This window comes from Rhinatrema bivittatum, chromosome 10 (genome assembly GCF_901001135.1).
Source record: "Rhinatrema bivittatum chromosome 10, aRhiBiv1.1, whole genome shotgun sequence".
In the NCBI taxonomy this organism is placed as follows: domain Eukaryota; kingdom Metazoa; phylum Chordata; class Amphibia; order Gymnophiona; family Rhinatrematidae; genus Rhinatrema; species Rhinatrema bivittatum.
In genome coordinates, this window is record NC_042624.1 from 67,455,633 (window position 1) to 67,471,717 (window position 16,085).

At 46.0% G+C, this 16,085-nt stretch overlaps 1 long non-coding RNA gene across 1 annotated transcript in view; it reads left to right on the forward strand.

The window, feature by feature from the left end:
• Positions 1-15,682, forward strand: part of LOC115100238 — a 51,206-nt gene extending 35,524 nt beyond the window's left edge. Inside the window, exons 2-3 of the long non-coding RNA XR_003859003.1 lie at positions 8,044-8,163; positions 15,603-15,682. This is a non-coding gene — a long non-coding RNA (uncharacterized LOC115100238). The remainder of the gene's footprint in view (positions 1-8,043; positions 8,164-15,602) is intronic.
• Positions 15,683-16,085: the final 403 nt, after the last annotated feature.

The following is a 16,085-nucleotide window of genomic DNA, read 5'->3' on the forward strand; positions in this document are numbered from 1 at the left end:
TCATCGGGGTGGGACCTGCAGCCCATAAGAGCGGCCCAGCAGGAAAGATTCTCGGCGTTGGAGGAGGCAGAGAGAACTTTTATTATCCATACCTGCGAGGGTAAAGGTAGCCTGGCCCGGAACGCTGAGGTGAGGCTGCCTGGCCCCGTCGATGCCGCCGGAAACCCCGCCCACCTGTGACATCATCGGGGTGGGGCCTGCAGCCCATAAGAACGGCCCAGCAGCGGCGCTTGTCCTAAGCCGCGCTGTCCCAAGGGGCGCACGGCTTAGTGCGGCTTTGTGTCGGATTTGTGAAGGTTTGAAGGGCTTCCCTTTTACTTCTACAATTGTAAGTACTCTCTATGTTCTCTTCCATCCCCAATAAGGAGCCAAGAAAAAGTGTACCCTAATTGGGAGCCCAGTAAGGTCCTAAATAATCTCTTATTATAATGCCCCATTCAGTAAGGAAAAGAAGAGCTAAGGAAAGATCTGAGCCTGTCAGTAATCCTGGAGCCTCGATAATAGGTCCTATGGACACCCATGTGCAGCGTACAGTAAGGTCGGATGTGGCGCAGATGGGAGGACCTCTTGATTTTATTTCTGAGGTCTCCCCATCGGACCTATCGACATCTTTATCTCCGATCTTAAGGGAACCACCTGTAAATCCGGCTACATCTAGAGCCCAAGGGCTTCTGAAGGAGGGCCCATCTGCGGAAGTCGCTGAGACGGGATCTCCCTTAACAGGCCATAAGCCACTGGATTTGTCTAGTATGGAAAGCCTGGAGGAAGTCCAAGGAGGACAGACCACCTCACTGAACTTGGTACAAAGAAGTCCCCATTTGGATCCAATAATGCAGGACTCAATTTATTTGCCTAGAATATCAGTCCCTCAGATAAGTAAACCAGAAATTGTAACATTGGATGTAATAATGGATGCTATAGTGAGCTTACAAAACTCTGTGGTAGCACAAGTTAATCCCGTTATAGAAAAAGTGAATAGTTTACATTCTAAAATAATTAATATGGAATTGAGAAAAGATGACGAAGTGAAAGATTTAGATAAAATTAGAGGAGATTTAGACAATACAAAACTGGTACAAGATGCAATGTGTTGCGATCCCGGGTCGGCCCCGGGATCGCCGCCTACCCAACCGCGGCTCCAGCGTCGGGCCGCATTCCCCAGGCCTCCGGGGACCCCCTCCGCCACGGCCCCGATGTCGGCTGACTTCGCCCGGGCCTGCAGCGACCTCCTCCGCCTCGTTCCTGCCCCGCCGAAGCAGCCGGCGTTCTTCGGCGGCTGGCCCCGCCCCCTAGACGCGCGCGCGCGTCTTTGCTGCCAATTTAAAGGGGCCAGCGCGGGAAATCCGAGAAATTCTATAGACAACCGGCTAAATTTAAAATCGTTTATCAACCAAACAACCAAAGACTGCTTCCACAAACTGCACGTATTAAAAAGAATAAAACCCCTATTTCATATCCATGATTATAGAACAGTGCTCCAAGCAATAATATTTGCGAAAATTGATTACTGCAACTCTATCCTACTAGGCCTCCCATCATCCCACACTAAACCTCTCCAAATGATACAGAACACGGCAGCAAGAATTCTAACAAACAAAAGGAGAAGAGATCACATTACACCAGTCCTCAAAGACCTTCACTGGTTACCAATCCACTACAGAATAATTCATAAGTCCCTCACCACAATCTACAAAAATATCCATGGACTGGCTCCACTCCATCTACAAATAGCTCTCAAAAAACACTCCTCCAACAGACCCATCAGAGAAGCATATAGAGAATATCTACAAGTACCTCACAACAATACTACCCAGCATATAACATTGAGAGATCGGGCCTTCTCCACAGCAGGTCCCCCACTATGGAACTCAATCCCCTTAGAATTACGACAGGAACCATGTCTTCCAACCTTCAGGAAGAGACTTAAAACATGGCTGTTCATGAAAGCATTTCCGGACCCTTAATGATTCACTTCCATCAAATGCAGCAACACTGAGCATCTTCTATTAAACTGAAACAGACAATACCAACCAATCACTACAAGGTTTTACTTCTTGTTAAACTTTTTATCTCTCCTCTAACTCTAATCCCAGTTAGAATAACCCCTGTTTTATTGTAACTTTTTCTTCTATGCACTTGTTATACTTTTGTAATGTATACTCTTACGTTTTAGCTATGTACGTTATAATGTATTGCTCACCCCTTGTTTTATGTAAACCGACATGATACGAACTTCCGTGAATGCCGGTATAGAAAAACACAAATAAATAAATAAAATAAAAAATCCAGAAGACTGCCTCCGGTGACGTCAGACGCTGCAGGGCTACTTAAGCCCTGCAGTTGCTCTTCTCCAGTGCCTTGCAACGAGGTTCCCAGGTAATTCCTGTCTTCAGTTGCTGCGTTCCTGCTTCAGTGTCTTCTACTTGGCTCCTGACCCCGGATCGGCTTGCGGTGATTCTTGGCTTCTGACCCCGGACTGGTTTACGGTGATTCTTGGCTTCTGACCCCGGACTGGCTTACGGTAATTCCCTGGCTTCTGATCCCGGACCGGCTTACGTTGACTCTCTGGCTTCTGACCCCGGACTGGCTTACGGTGATCCTTTGGTTCCTGACTCTGGACTGGCGAGCGACGACTCTTCGGCACACAACCTTGGACTTCATCCGACCAGGCCCCCGCGGGTCCTCCTAAGTCCCAGCGGCCGGGTCCCTACGGGCTCCTCCTGGGGGGACTCCGGCTTCCAGGGTGAATCTCCTAAGTCCCAGCGGCCGAACTCCTACGAGCTCCTCTCGGGGGAGGATCGGCTTCCAGGGCGAAGATCTTCTCACCACAGTGCCAGTGCCACCATCTCCTTCTTCCTCGCCAAAGCTCTTGGTCGCATAGGGCTCCCAGAGTTCCACCTTCGGCCAGCCACCAGTCTGTCCTTGCCGCCTCCCGGTCGGGACCTCTGCTGTAACCACCTTCAGCAACTCTTCTCCAGGTTCCGATCGGCCCAAGGGTCCACGAATCCAACACAATGATAAAAGAAAATCAAATATTGCAAATGAAATTTGAAAATTTAGAAAATATGAATAGAAAGAGAAATCTTCGATTTGTTAATTTTCCAAAGTTACCATATTTGTCACCTGAAGAAATGTTTAAAAAATATTTGTTGGAGGTCCTTAAGGTACCAGAAAACTCCATACCACCATTAGCTAAGATATATTATATTCCAATGTATAAAAGAGGAATACAGCAGGAAGAACAGGAGGGAAAACAGGTTATAGATAAATTAGAAACTAGTTTAGATGTTTCCAAAATTTTGGAAACATCTGATAGTGACATGGTACAGAGTGCTACACTATTAACCACCTTTGTTTTTGAGTCAGACCGTGATTGGGTATTCCGTTTATTTTTTAAATTTAGGACGGAAGTATTCCTGACAATGGTTATAAGAGTTTACCCTGATTTTTCTAAGTCACCACAAAAGAGGAGGAGACAATTTCTTTCACTTAGGGCAAAGGTTCTCCAAATAGGGGCAACCTATTGTCTCAAGTATCCATATAAGTTTTGCATAGGATACAGAGGTAATTCCTTTGTGTTCTATACTCCCCCCCAATTGTCAATTTTTTTGAGTGATAAAACACAAGTGGTGGATACTGAATTGGAGACTTCGTAGTTACCATAAGTCCCGTGAGCCCTAAATTAAAAATAGTATGCAGCAAGGTATATTATTGTAAGGAGAATATTCTCTTATGTGCTTTGTTTTTGTATGGCTCCTTAAAATAATTGAGGACTAGTATAGTATTGTGGATATATATTAGTAGGTAATCAAGTGAATTTTTGTTTTTCATCCATATGCTTTTTCTTAATGAAGATCATCTTGTATTGTAATTATGTGAAAACTTGAATAAATAAATAAATAAAAAATTGCTTTTATCCCTGAATGCATCTCCCAAATTCTCAGTACAGCTGATCAGTCTGTTTCCGTTACTCTTCCCTTTTCTTTTGTTTTCAAGTCGTTATCTGCAGTATTCTGATGATCTATTCTGTACATCTGAACGGGGATTATTCATCTGAGTGGTATCTGTCCTCTCAAAATTGGTGCAAAATGAGATGAATCTGGCAAAATAACATACATTACACCAGGGCACTGCTAGGTACTTTAAAGACCCAGAAGCCCTTCTATCCCTTCACTCCCCAAGATTGTGTACCTTCCTCTAGGCTTTAGAGCAACAGGGCGAGTAATCAGTTTCCTAAATCAAGTTTCCTAAATCACCATTATCTTCTTCCCCCTCCCCTCCACAGAACAATCCTGTAAAAGACCTAATGGAATATCACAGTTTTAAATACTAAAACTAATATTTACCACACAAATCCTGCAGCACTTCAGTAACAGCAACACAAACTTCCTCTGCTATCAGACACATTGTGAAGCAATACAATATCTTGCAAAAAATGTACTCAAACCCTGTGGAGCAGGGGTGGGCAAACTGGTTTTGTTTTGTTTTTTTTTGGGGGGGGTTATAACTGGGGCCACAATACTGGTTCTGGTTTGTAACAATGATGCCCTTGCTTAGCTAAACTGCTATGCTGTTAAAGGTTTGAAGATTTCAGGAACAGATTCTGGATGACCCCATAGCCAGGGCAGGAATTAAGCATAAGCAACATAGGCACATGCCTAGGCCATCAAATTCTGAAAGCACCCAAAAATTGTGACTCCTCTTGCTGCTTTCTGATTTTCAGGGGCAAAACCCCCTACCCCTAGTCTTCTGCCTATGGGTGCCATAATCTTAAATTCAGCTCTGCCCACAACAGTGTGGATGTGGGTACTCTCTGCAGAAACCCATAGTGGGGAAAAAGAGATGAGAACCCATAGGCAGGGCTTAAACTGTGAAGTAAAAATAAGGGATAGTACGCTGGTGACAGTAAACTTTATTAATGAAGGTAACCTCACAAGTACAGTTGGGTCTGTGAAAATCTGCAGGTCTTCCCATCAGTACTAACACCAGCACTCTCAGGATTGGATTGGGAGACTGGAAGCAATAAATCACTATATCTAGACAGCCAAGATGAGAGGCGTGCTCATAGCCTGCAATAACCCTTTCTTGATCTCCCCTGCCTGTGGAGGTGTGGCTTCAGTTCATTAGATCACACAGATAGCATTAAAGTTCCTCCCTGCACATTGTTCATTGACTGCTCCTGAACTGTAGAAGGAAGGATGCTGTGCGTCCCGCTGCTGCTACTCCTGCCTGCAGGTATTGGGTTTGAATTCTCCAAATCTAAGTAGCAAGTCAGGTAAACAAAACCATCCCAGAAATTATATGGGGGTTTAACAAGCAGAAAAATCTTCATTATTTAAATTAGTAATGCTTTCATTGCTTGGAGGTGTTTATAAAATGAGTTAAAACAAGGATCTTTGCTTTATTTTCTAATTTACAAACGTAGATTTCTTTAGGATTCCTGGTTAGCGTGGCTCCAGGGCAACATTTAGGTAGGGAAGAATGACTACAGTGCATTCAGAGATAAAAGTTTCAAAGCCTTGCTTGGGAACTAAGTGGGTAAAATAGAAGGACTTGGAGAAGGACTGAATCTGCTTAAGTGCAATTTCAGCAGGTGGTAGGCAAGCACTTTCACAGCAAGCAGACTCTTAGCCGCGGGATAAAGAGAAGCTCTCGGGTTGGGAGAGAAATAATACACATGCACATTGAAGATTAAAAAATGTGACCGGGTTCTCTGCACTTCCACCTGAGGCGACCTAAAGTCCTCAACGCAGCCTGTGCAGGTGCTTTGAGTTTGAAGAGCGGGTAGGTCTGTGCAGACCGCCCTGCCCACATGTACTCCATCAGCCATCCTCGGGGATCCTTCATGGCTCGTGCCTGGCACTGAGGAGGCTTCACTTCTAGCCCTCCGACAACTGGGTGGCTGAAATCACTCCACACCACCCTCCAGATGCGGGAGGGGATAGAGAGACAGGCTAAAAAAAAACATAGAAGAGTCAGAATCTTAGTACAAACCCTGCTGTCCACATTACCAAATGTCTTCTTGGTAGGAGCTTACAAATACAAAACCTAATTGGCGAAACAGTGTTGCTGCTCATTTACGTAAATGCATAATCTATGTCTAAAGCAGTCGGGCAATGGAGAAAAATGCTAGGATTAGGGGATTCCCTGGAAAATATAAGAAATGAGTATAACCTTTATCAAACATAAATACACAGAATATGCAATTTTGTCCATTAGCTAAAAAGGTCATTGCCCTAAATCGGGAGAAGAATGGTTTCTGTGTCTCAGAAGTGGCGAACTGCCAGTTTGTTAGAGAAATCCTCTGCTCACCCATGATCAGCCCAACTGAATACATCTAAGGGAGAAAAATTCTGTATCCTGCGCAGGCCATGTACAAGTGGCATTTTGTTTGAAAGGGCGTTAAATTAACCTCTAACGTAGCTTCTGTAGGTAGTTCTGCTCTGACTGCTTGATGTCATTCTCCAAAGGCTGGCAGTGCTGTTTCTAATCCTTCTCCTTTGTACAGCTCTGCTGCCAGGAGTGACCAGCCAGAAGCGCACCTTCATGCTCATCAAACAGTCTATGACCTGGATTGAAGCTCGTGATTTCTGCAGAGCAAACTATGTGGACCTAGCAGATGTTCAGAATGCATTGGAACTGGCAGATGTGATTTCAAAAGCCTCATTTGCTTTCCAGGCAGCTTGGATTGGCCTCTACTATGACTCAGACACCAGCAGCCTGCGCTGGTCCACAGGGGCCATCTACGGCTGGATGCCTGACATTCCATTAGTCACCAAAGGAACATGTGCCACGGTGTTCTTTGTGCCTTCACTTACCTCCTGTACCTCTAAGAATATCTTTATCTGCCTTTATTGTAAGTTAGGATAAACATTGGGATGTTCTCCATCTTCCAGTTGACCATATTTTCCACAACCCCATACTCAAGTATAATGTAGGGACTTTCCATAGATATTCATTGGGGCAAGTCTCTAATTGAATGTACTCAGCAGGAGGAGGGAGAGGATGGGGGATCAGTGGTTTGCTGGCCTCTGGAGAGTGTTGTGTTTTTTTTAAACTTAACCAGCTTTTCTTAGCATACAACTGATTAAGATTAACGTTATCTGGGTAAACACCTAGCTGAATAACTTCAGGACTGCTTTCCCCCCTGACCAGACTTTACTCAGCTAAATCGATCTGGGTAGTGCTGATATTTGGCACTAATTGGCTACGATTAAGCCCTGCCCCTGGAGTGCCTCCGCAATGCCTCTTTTTTTTATCCGGAGTTTTAGCTAAACTTTTCCAGTCAATGGGGTGGGGTGGGGTAGAAGGGGATAGGAATATTTAAAACCCAAGGTTTGTATGGACAAACCTGAATATTGACCTCGCAGTTCCTATATATGTTGAAAAGTACATTTACAAACCACTTATAGATGTTTTTTGTTTGACAATCTCTGTTCTGTGCTTTTATGCAACATTTTCTAGCCTTATCTTTAACCAGCATGCACCTTCCCCAGTACTACACTACTACTGTCCAACTCTGCTGTGGGAACTCTCCTTCCTCCATACTACAGCCACCCAATATCCTCCATGACATTTCTGCCACATCAATGCCATTTGTTAAGCTTTAGTACTGTGAAGACATGGAACTGTTGTGTACGTTTGACAAGTGTCAAACCAGTCTTCCAGGTAGCAAACATCCATTAGTGGCATTAGAGACCTCAGAATCCCAGAGTCTAAAAAGTTACTTCAGTGGTTGCCTAATGAAAGGAACACAGTCGTCCCAAAACTGCTTCATAAAGGTATCCCATCCATTCAGCTACTTTGACTCCTAATGAATTTGAAATGGTGTTTCTCTCTCTCTCTACACTATCTAAAAAAGGTTGCAGTAAAAGGTAAGAAATGAAAAAGAAAACCTAGGAGGAGTTTCATTTTCAGGAAATTTCAGATTCCCTGGTTTCTCTCAGCTTTTTCTGCTACCCATATAATTTTAGCCCTAAAAGAAACAAAACACACATATTTGTTGTTCCACATTCAATGACTGCTCTTCTATTCTCCATGCAGATCCTGATGGCATTGGAACTGGGACTGGTACCAGTGCTAGTGCCCCTACAAACACTCAGCTTCCATCCCGTAAGGAAACAGCAATAACAGTTATCACCCTGGAGAGCTCTCCTAGAACAGGTAAGACAGCATTCCCTGTCATAACTTAGGGGCTAATTTGTAGGGATGTGAATAGTTTTTTGATGATTTAAAAAAATCGTCCGATATTTTTTAAATCGTCAAAAATCGGTACAGTGCGCAATACAATAGAAATTTTCACGATTTATCGTGAAAAATCGTTACTCCCGTTAGTGTCCACTAATGGGAGTTATTTGGGGGGAGGGCGGGAAAACCGGCACACCAAAACAACCCCTAAATCCATCCCGACCCTATAAAACTAATCCCTTACCTTCCCCCACCCCCCCAAACCCCCCCAAAACTTTTTATGAGTACCTGGTGGTCCAGTGGGGGCGCGGGGACCGATCTTCCGCTCTCGGGTCATTGGCGCCATTTTGGCTGCCACTCAAAAATGGCGCCGATGGCCCAATTAAAAAAACCCCACCCGACCCTTTAAAGATTACCCCTTAGCTTCTCCCACCCTCCCAATCCCCCCAAAACATTTTTAAATTACCTGGTGCTCTAGTGGTGGTCCCGGGAGCGATCTCCCGTTCTCGGGCCGTCGGCTGCCAATCATAAAGATGGCGCCGATAGCCCTTTGCCCTTACCATGTGGCAGGGTATCCGTGCCATTGGCCGGCCCCTGTCACATGGTAGGAGCACTGGCTGGCCGGCGCCATCTTTAAAGATGGCCACCTTTTAAAGGGTCGGGCCTCACTCCAGCGATCAGATTTTTTTCTCCCTCCAGCCGAACCCGAACGGGGAGGCCCGATGGCCCGATGGCTTTCCCCGTTCTCTCCAAGGCGTAACTTGCGCGCGCTGGCTCGCTGTCGGGGCACTTGGCCATGCCCCTGCACCGCCGCTATGCCCCCAGACCACCCACAGCCCCGCCCCCGGACCACCCATTTTTCAAAGCCCCGGGACATACGCGCGTCCCGGTGCTTGCGTGCGCTGCCAAGCCTATGCAAAATAGGCTTGGCGCGTGCAGGGGTAGGTTTTCGGGGGATACGCGCGTAACCCTTTGAAAATCTACCCCTTATTGTTTAAATCCATTCTGACCTCTCCATCTAGGGAGAAGGTTCACTCACTGGTGAGTATGCCATTGAATGTGAAAGATTATGGATTACCCTTTTCCAATCTGCAGCATGTGTACAGTAAAGCCTGCCTGCAATACCCTTGTTCCTGTGCGTGTGTGTGGGTGTGGCTGACAGCACCCATGCTGGTACATTTTCAAGCAGATGTTTAAGAGGATACCTCACAACTACAACATATTCTTTCAGGTTCCATGGAAATAAAGGTCCAGAGAAAATATATAAGTATAAAATAAGGTGATACCTTTCATATCGGACTAACAATATGTTTCTCGACAAGCTTCCAGGAATTACACTCCCTTCGTCTGGTCAAAACAAAATATGCAGGTCAAGGCAAGGTGAAAATAGCTAAATATACAAGTGTTCGGTTCACTGCTGCAGGAGCCTAGCACAGGAACCAAGTAGGGCAGTAATGGAGTAGTCCTGAGGCTGGTGCAACACCTGGCAAGACTGGAGTGGGTCACAGGCTGGAGCTTTGTAAGGCTGGAACACCGTAGGTCTGGAACTGGAGCAAACTGGGACACATTTCCTCACTGAGGCCAGTTCAGAGCAGGCAAACTGAGGTTCTCTGAACAGAAGCTGGGCAGTCTTCCGGTGGCTGGTAACACTTATTGCTTCCCATCAACTCCTTGTATCTTGCCCCTGACCAATTCCCTTGCCTCAGAGGTGGTGGTCACCTGATTATGTAGCAGAGCTTTGGCCCCTGTAACTTTGTTTACACAGCCAGCTGTTTTGATAGTTAAAGTTGCTTCCCCCTCTTTCCCACTAATGCTTTGCCTGACAAAAAATGAATCACAGATTTCATACAATGGTGGCCTGAAGGGGGTGATGTATTAGCAGAGTGATAAGAAGCTGACAGAGAGAAGAATTATGTCAGGTAGAGAGAAAATGTGTGGTTCTGTTACGTCCTTATATGTTTGCTTTGAAGTATTGTATTTGTCTATTTTACTTTGGTTTTAACTTACTATGGATGTTTATGCTTATAGGGTCGGGAAGAAAAATCATCTCGCTCCACACGAGGAGAAGATCTGATGGGGGAACTGATAGACAAGTGGGACAGAGACTTGGGATTAAATTTAGGGGAAAGAGACTGGGGAATAATCAGAAAAAAAGTGTATAAGATTTCTATCTGCAGTTACAGAACTGAATTAATGTACAAGCTGGTAAGGAGAACTTATAGATATCCGGCATACGTCACAAAGTTTTCCCCATCCTCATCCCTGCTGTGCTGGAGAGGATGTGTAGAGATCGGTTCTTATTTCCATGTATGGTGGGGATGTGCAGAGGTGCAGGGCTTCTGGAGGTGAGTGGAGTTGAGGATCTTGGACATACTGGGACACCACATAGATGTCAAACCTGTTCCCTGTACGTACCCGGATCAGTCCAGACTCCTGGGTTTTGCACACACCCCCCCCCCCCCCTCTAGCAGATGGAGACAGAGAAGTTCTAAAGACTCTGACGTATATAGCAGGGCTCCACATACAGTCCGTCAGTATTTCTCTGTCTCTAGCAGATGGAGCAGAAGCAAAACCTACAGTCTGTGATAGTTAGTTAACTTTTAAAAAATAAGAAAAGAAAAATAATTATAATACTAAGAAAATAATAAGAGTTAGGTTAATTTCTTAATTATTTTTCTTACGGCGCACAGAAGTGAGTCTGGTTTCAGCCTCCCAGGGGTTGTCAAGTTCTGAGAGGACCATCCCCCTGGTTTCAGGGGCAGCTGCTGCTGTGGGTCGAGGGCCCGTCATACAGCCTTAGTGCAGCACTGGGGATGATACCGGGGAGCCTGGCTCTCTCCCCCCAGTTGGACCAGGACCCAGAGGCTATTGGGCAAGTATAAAAAAAAAATTATTTTTTTTTCAAAATTTACTTGTAATATTTGGACTCTCCCTTCCCTCGCAGTCGAGTCGGGTTCCTCTGTTTCTTTTTTCACTGTCGTTTTTTGGCGGTGAAAATTTTCCTTTTTGCTGAGGTAAAAATGCCGCGGAGATTATCTTGCCGGACTTGTAGAGCGGCGCGCACGCGCTTGATGAGGGACGGCCTCTGTTCAAACTGCGTGTCTGGGGGAGAGGGAGCTTCCACAACTCCTAAGGGGGTTGTTTTACGGGTCCAGTCGGTCTCCGGAGTTTTTCAAAACTTGCCCTCTCCTTCTGTCAGCCCTTTCCTGCTAAGTGTGGGAACGGGCACCATTTTGAATTTGCTCAAGTCAGTGAACATGTCGACCCTGTCAGCAGCGGGGGAGGGTATTCTCCCTCCGTCTTTATCCCCTTAAAGAATAGTCCCTGAGGGGGACAACTCAGCAGGTATGGGCGCAACAGGCAGCACAGATTTCCCTGATGGGGATACAAATGTTGCTTCCTCTGACTCTTTTTCTTCAGATTTTGTACTGCTCCTCCACAGGGCTTTTAAGGCACGGAGGGCAGGGAAAAAGAGAGCGCTAGATAAATCTTTGCTATTGGATTCTCCAGCCGTGCCTAAGAAACGGGCCAAGTCTCGAGTTGGGCTTGAACCCCCTAAATCTAAGCATCCTCTGAGGTTAGTATCTCCTCAGCCTGATTCTACTACCTCCACCGATTCTGATAGCCCGGATGGCATGGATGAGCCTTCGCAGCCTCTGCGGGGGGCTGATGGGGATCCAGACCACTTACACGGGGTTTCCCGGGGTTCTCATGTGGTGGAAGGGGATGACCTGAAGGTTTTCCGTCTTTTTAGAAAGGAAGAGTTAGGACCTCTCATTCCTGCTATTTTAGGGGAGATGGGTATTGAGGTTCCCCATGAATAATCTCAGCTGGGTTCTTCAGACCCAGTATTATTGGGTCTCCGTGGACCACCCTCCTCTTTTCCCTTTCATTTTTCAGCCATGGATTTGATTTTTAGGGAATGAGATACCCAAGACTTGGGTCTGAAAGTTGCAATGGCTATGGATAAGCTATACCCTTTACCGGAGGAAGCTTTAGAACTGCTTCATACTCACAAGGTTGATGCAGCAGTGTCAGCCGTAACAAAAAAGACCACAATCCCTGTTACAGGAGCTACTGCTCTCAAGGATTTGCAAGATAGAAAGCTAGAGCTTCAATTAAAAAAGATTTTTGAAGTCTTGGCACTGGGCGTAAGAGCGGCTGTGTGTAGTAATTTTTCCTTGAGAGCGGGTCTTCGTTGGCTACAACAGCTTCAGGCCAATGAATCTCTCTCTGAGGCGGAAGCCCTCCAAGCGGGCCGGCTTGAAGTGGTCATTGCTTATAGTGCGGATGCCTTTTATGATTTACTCCGCACATCTGCTAGAACTATGGTTTTGGCTGTTTCTGCTCGTCATATCTTGTGGCTGTGAAATTGATCGGCTGATGTTTCTTCCAAGTCTCGCCTGGGGTCTCTTCCTTTCAAGGGCAAACTACTGTTTGGTAAGGAGCTAGAGGATTTAATTCAGTCTCTGGGAGAGAATAAAGTTCATCGTTTGCCAGAAGATCGGCCGAAACAGAGAGTTATGTTTTCCTCAAAATATCGGTTTCTTGGAGGTCGAAAGTCTAGGGCTCCTCGGACGCCAAACCCCTCCCTTTCGACAAAATTCCAACAGGCAACAGTCATGGTCTCAGCCTTTTCGTGGACGACGTTTTAGTAGACCGGGTATCTCCCAGTCAGCTCAGAGTGGAAAGCCTTCGCATTGATGTGATGCCGGTCCATTCCTCGGTTCCTGTAGTTGGAGGCAGATTGTCTCTTTTTACGAGGAGTGGACCAAAATAACTTCAGACCTGTGGGTTCTCTGTGATAAGACATGGCTACGCTTTAGATTTTGCATGCCGTCCCAATCCCAAGTTCCTGGTTTCCCCGTGCAGTTATGCAACCAAGCACCAGGCGGTAGAAGAGACGTTACAGCGCTTGTTGAATCTCGGCGCTATCATCCCTGTTCCTCCGTCTCAACAATGGAAGGGCCGTTACTCCATTTACTTTGTGGTTCCAAAAAAAAGAGGGAACTTTCCGGCCCATTCTCGACTTAAAGCGGGTCAACAGGTATCTGCGGATTCCCCGCTTCCGCATGGAGACGGTGAGGTCAGTCATCACTGCGGTTCATCAGGGAGAGTTTCTGGCCTCTCTAGATCTGACGGAAGCATATCTACACATCGGTATTCGATCCGATCACCAGAAGTTCCTGCGATTCTCAATCCTGGGATGTCATTACCAGTTTCAAGCCCTGCCATTCAGCCTAGCCACAGCACCCAGGACGTTCACCAAAATTATGGTGATGGTGGTAGTGCAGTTTTGTCGAGAGGGATTGTTGGTTCATCCGTATCTCGACGATTGGCTGATTCGAGCGAAGTCAGAGATCCTTTGCAGGAAGCGATCCCCAGGGTACTTCATTTGTTACAAACCCTCGGCTGGGTTGTCAATCTGTCCAAGAGTCATCTATTTCCCTCCCAGTCTTTAGAATATCTGGGGGCCCTCTTAGAAACGAGACAAGGCAAAGTTTTCCTGATGTCAGAATGCATTCTAAAGTTGCAAGGTCAGGTTCGAGGGTTGTTGTCCACGCATCCTCCAAAAGTTTGGGATTACTTACAGGTCCTGGGTTCAATGACGTCAATGTTAGATCTAGTTCCCTGGGCTTTCACTCACATGCATCCTTTGCAATCAGCGTTACTTTCCCGATGGGACCCGGTGTCAGAACAATTTCACCTTCCTCTTCCATTGATGGAGATGGCTCGATCCAGTTTGAATTGGTGGCTGCATTCGGACAACTTGACTCGAGGAGTTCCTTTGGTAGTTCCGCACTGGATGGTAGTGACCACGGATGCCAGCCTTTCCGGTTGGGGGGCAGTGTGTCTGAGGAAATCTGTCCAAGGACTATGGTCCCAAGAGGAATCTCAATGGTCCATCAATCAGTTGGAGACAAGGGCGGTTCATTTGGCCTTACAAGAGTTTCTTCCACTTTTCAAGGGGAAGTCGGTCCGCGTGCTGTCAGACAATGCGACCACGGTGGCTTACATCAATCACCAAGGAGGAACCAAGAGCTAATCCGTGGCGTTGGAAACTCACCAGTTAATCATTGGGTAGAACAGCACTTCGTCAGCATAGCGGCGTCCCACATTGCCAGGGTCGATAACGTTCACGCGGATTTTCTCAGCCATTATCGTCTCGATCCGGGGGAGTGGGGAACTTGCCGACAAAGCTTTTCAGCTAATTTGCGACCGGTGGGGCACTCTTTGCATGGATCTCATGGCGACATTCAAGAATTCCAAAGCTCCACGATTCTTTGCTCGCCGCAGAGACACGGCGGCAAAAGGAATAGATGCTCTGGTGCTTCCTTGGCCGACGAATGTTCTTCTTTATGTGTTTCCTCCTTGGTCCCTAATCAGCAAAGTGCTCAGACGGGTAGAACTACTTCCAGCAGATGTCATTCTAGTGGCTCCCAAGTGGCCGTGTCGTCCATGGTTTGCGGATCTGGTCAATCTGATGGTGGAGGCTCCTCTGAGATTCCCGGACCTTCCGAACCTGCTTCATCAAGGGCCTGTTTGTTTCGACCAGGTTGATCGCTTTTGTCTAGCGGCATGACTTTTGAGGGGCAGCGTTTGAAGGGTAAAGTTTATTCGGATGCTGTAGTAACTACGCTCTTGAAGTCACGAAAAGCTTCTACTTCCCTGTCTTATGTGCGAGTATGGAAGGTTTTTGAGTCTTGGTGCTTGGGCCATGATATTGTTCCTACACAGGCATCTATGCCGGATATTTTGTGTTTCCTTCAAGCTGTTTTAGCTAAGGGCTTATCGTGTAGCTCCTTGCGGGTGCAGGTAGCTGCTCTTGGTTGTTTACGTGGTATCATTCAGGGCCGAGTGTTGGCGTACCGGATGTCTCACGCTTCCTTCGGGGAGCAAAACATTTACGCCCTCCATTCAGACAGCCTTGTCCCTCTTGGAATTTAAATTTAGTCCTCACGGCTTTTGTGTGCTGCACCCTTTAAACCTTTGAAACTCGCAACCTTAAAGGATCTTACTTTAAAAGTTGTGTTTCTTGTGGCAATTTCCTCGGCTCATAGATTATCTGAGCTTCGGGCTTTATCCTGTAGGGAATCCTTCTTAAGGATTTCTGATTCCAGAATATCCTTACGAACGAATATCCTTACGAACGAAATAATAGAGAACATGTATGTTCTCTATTATTTACAACTCATATGTAATGGAAAGTTGTGGATACTTGACTATTGACATACTGTTATATATCATTCATGATGTCTGTCCCTTGTTTAAATAAACAGTTTAAAAAAAAATCCTTATTATGTCATGTTGCTGCATACCTTCCCTACCATAACACTAATTGCTTAGTACAACTCAACTTCTTTTGTGCGATGTCTTTTGTTTGAAATGTCATCTTTTGCTCATCTCCCTCACAGCCACAGATAACTCTGCTGCAGCAATTTCCATCATCGCACCAATCAGCACCACTCCAAATGCCAAAAGCAGCTCATCAGCAGCCCAAGGTAACTGCTCTAATTATCCCTTTCATGCTGCTGAAAATCAACACAGAGAGGACAAATTAAAACAACTAACTGGCATCCAATTTACAACTCCAGTGTAATCCATTAGAAAAGCACATGTAACAACTTTACAGAGGGATCAGTAATTTTCAAAGGCTTTTGCCTAAGTCCCTAGTGGCCTGCATTTTTCCTGCCGGTCATCCTCTTATCCCATTTCCAGGTCGTAGGTCACATCCTGTTAGCATGGTACCCTCACTTTTAGGCCAATGTAATACCGTGCGCTGCGGCTAGCACACAGCTTAACATGCGATTGGATGCGTGTTTTGGATGGGCGTCCATAACCCCCATTGCAAGACGGGGATTAGTGCATCCAAAACATGCGTCCAAACCACCACATAA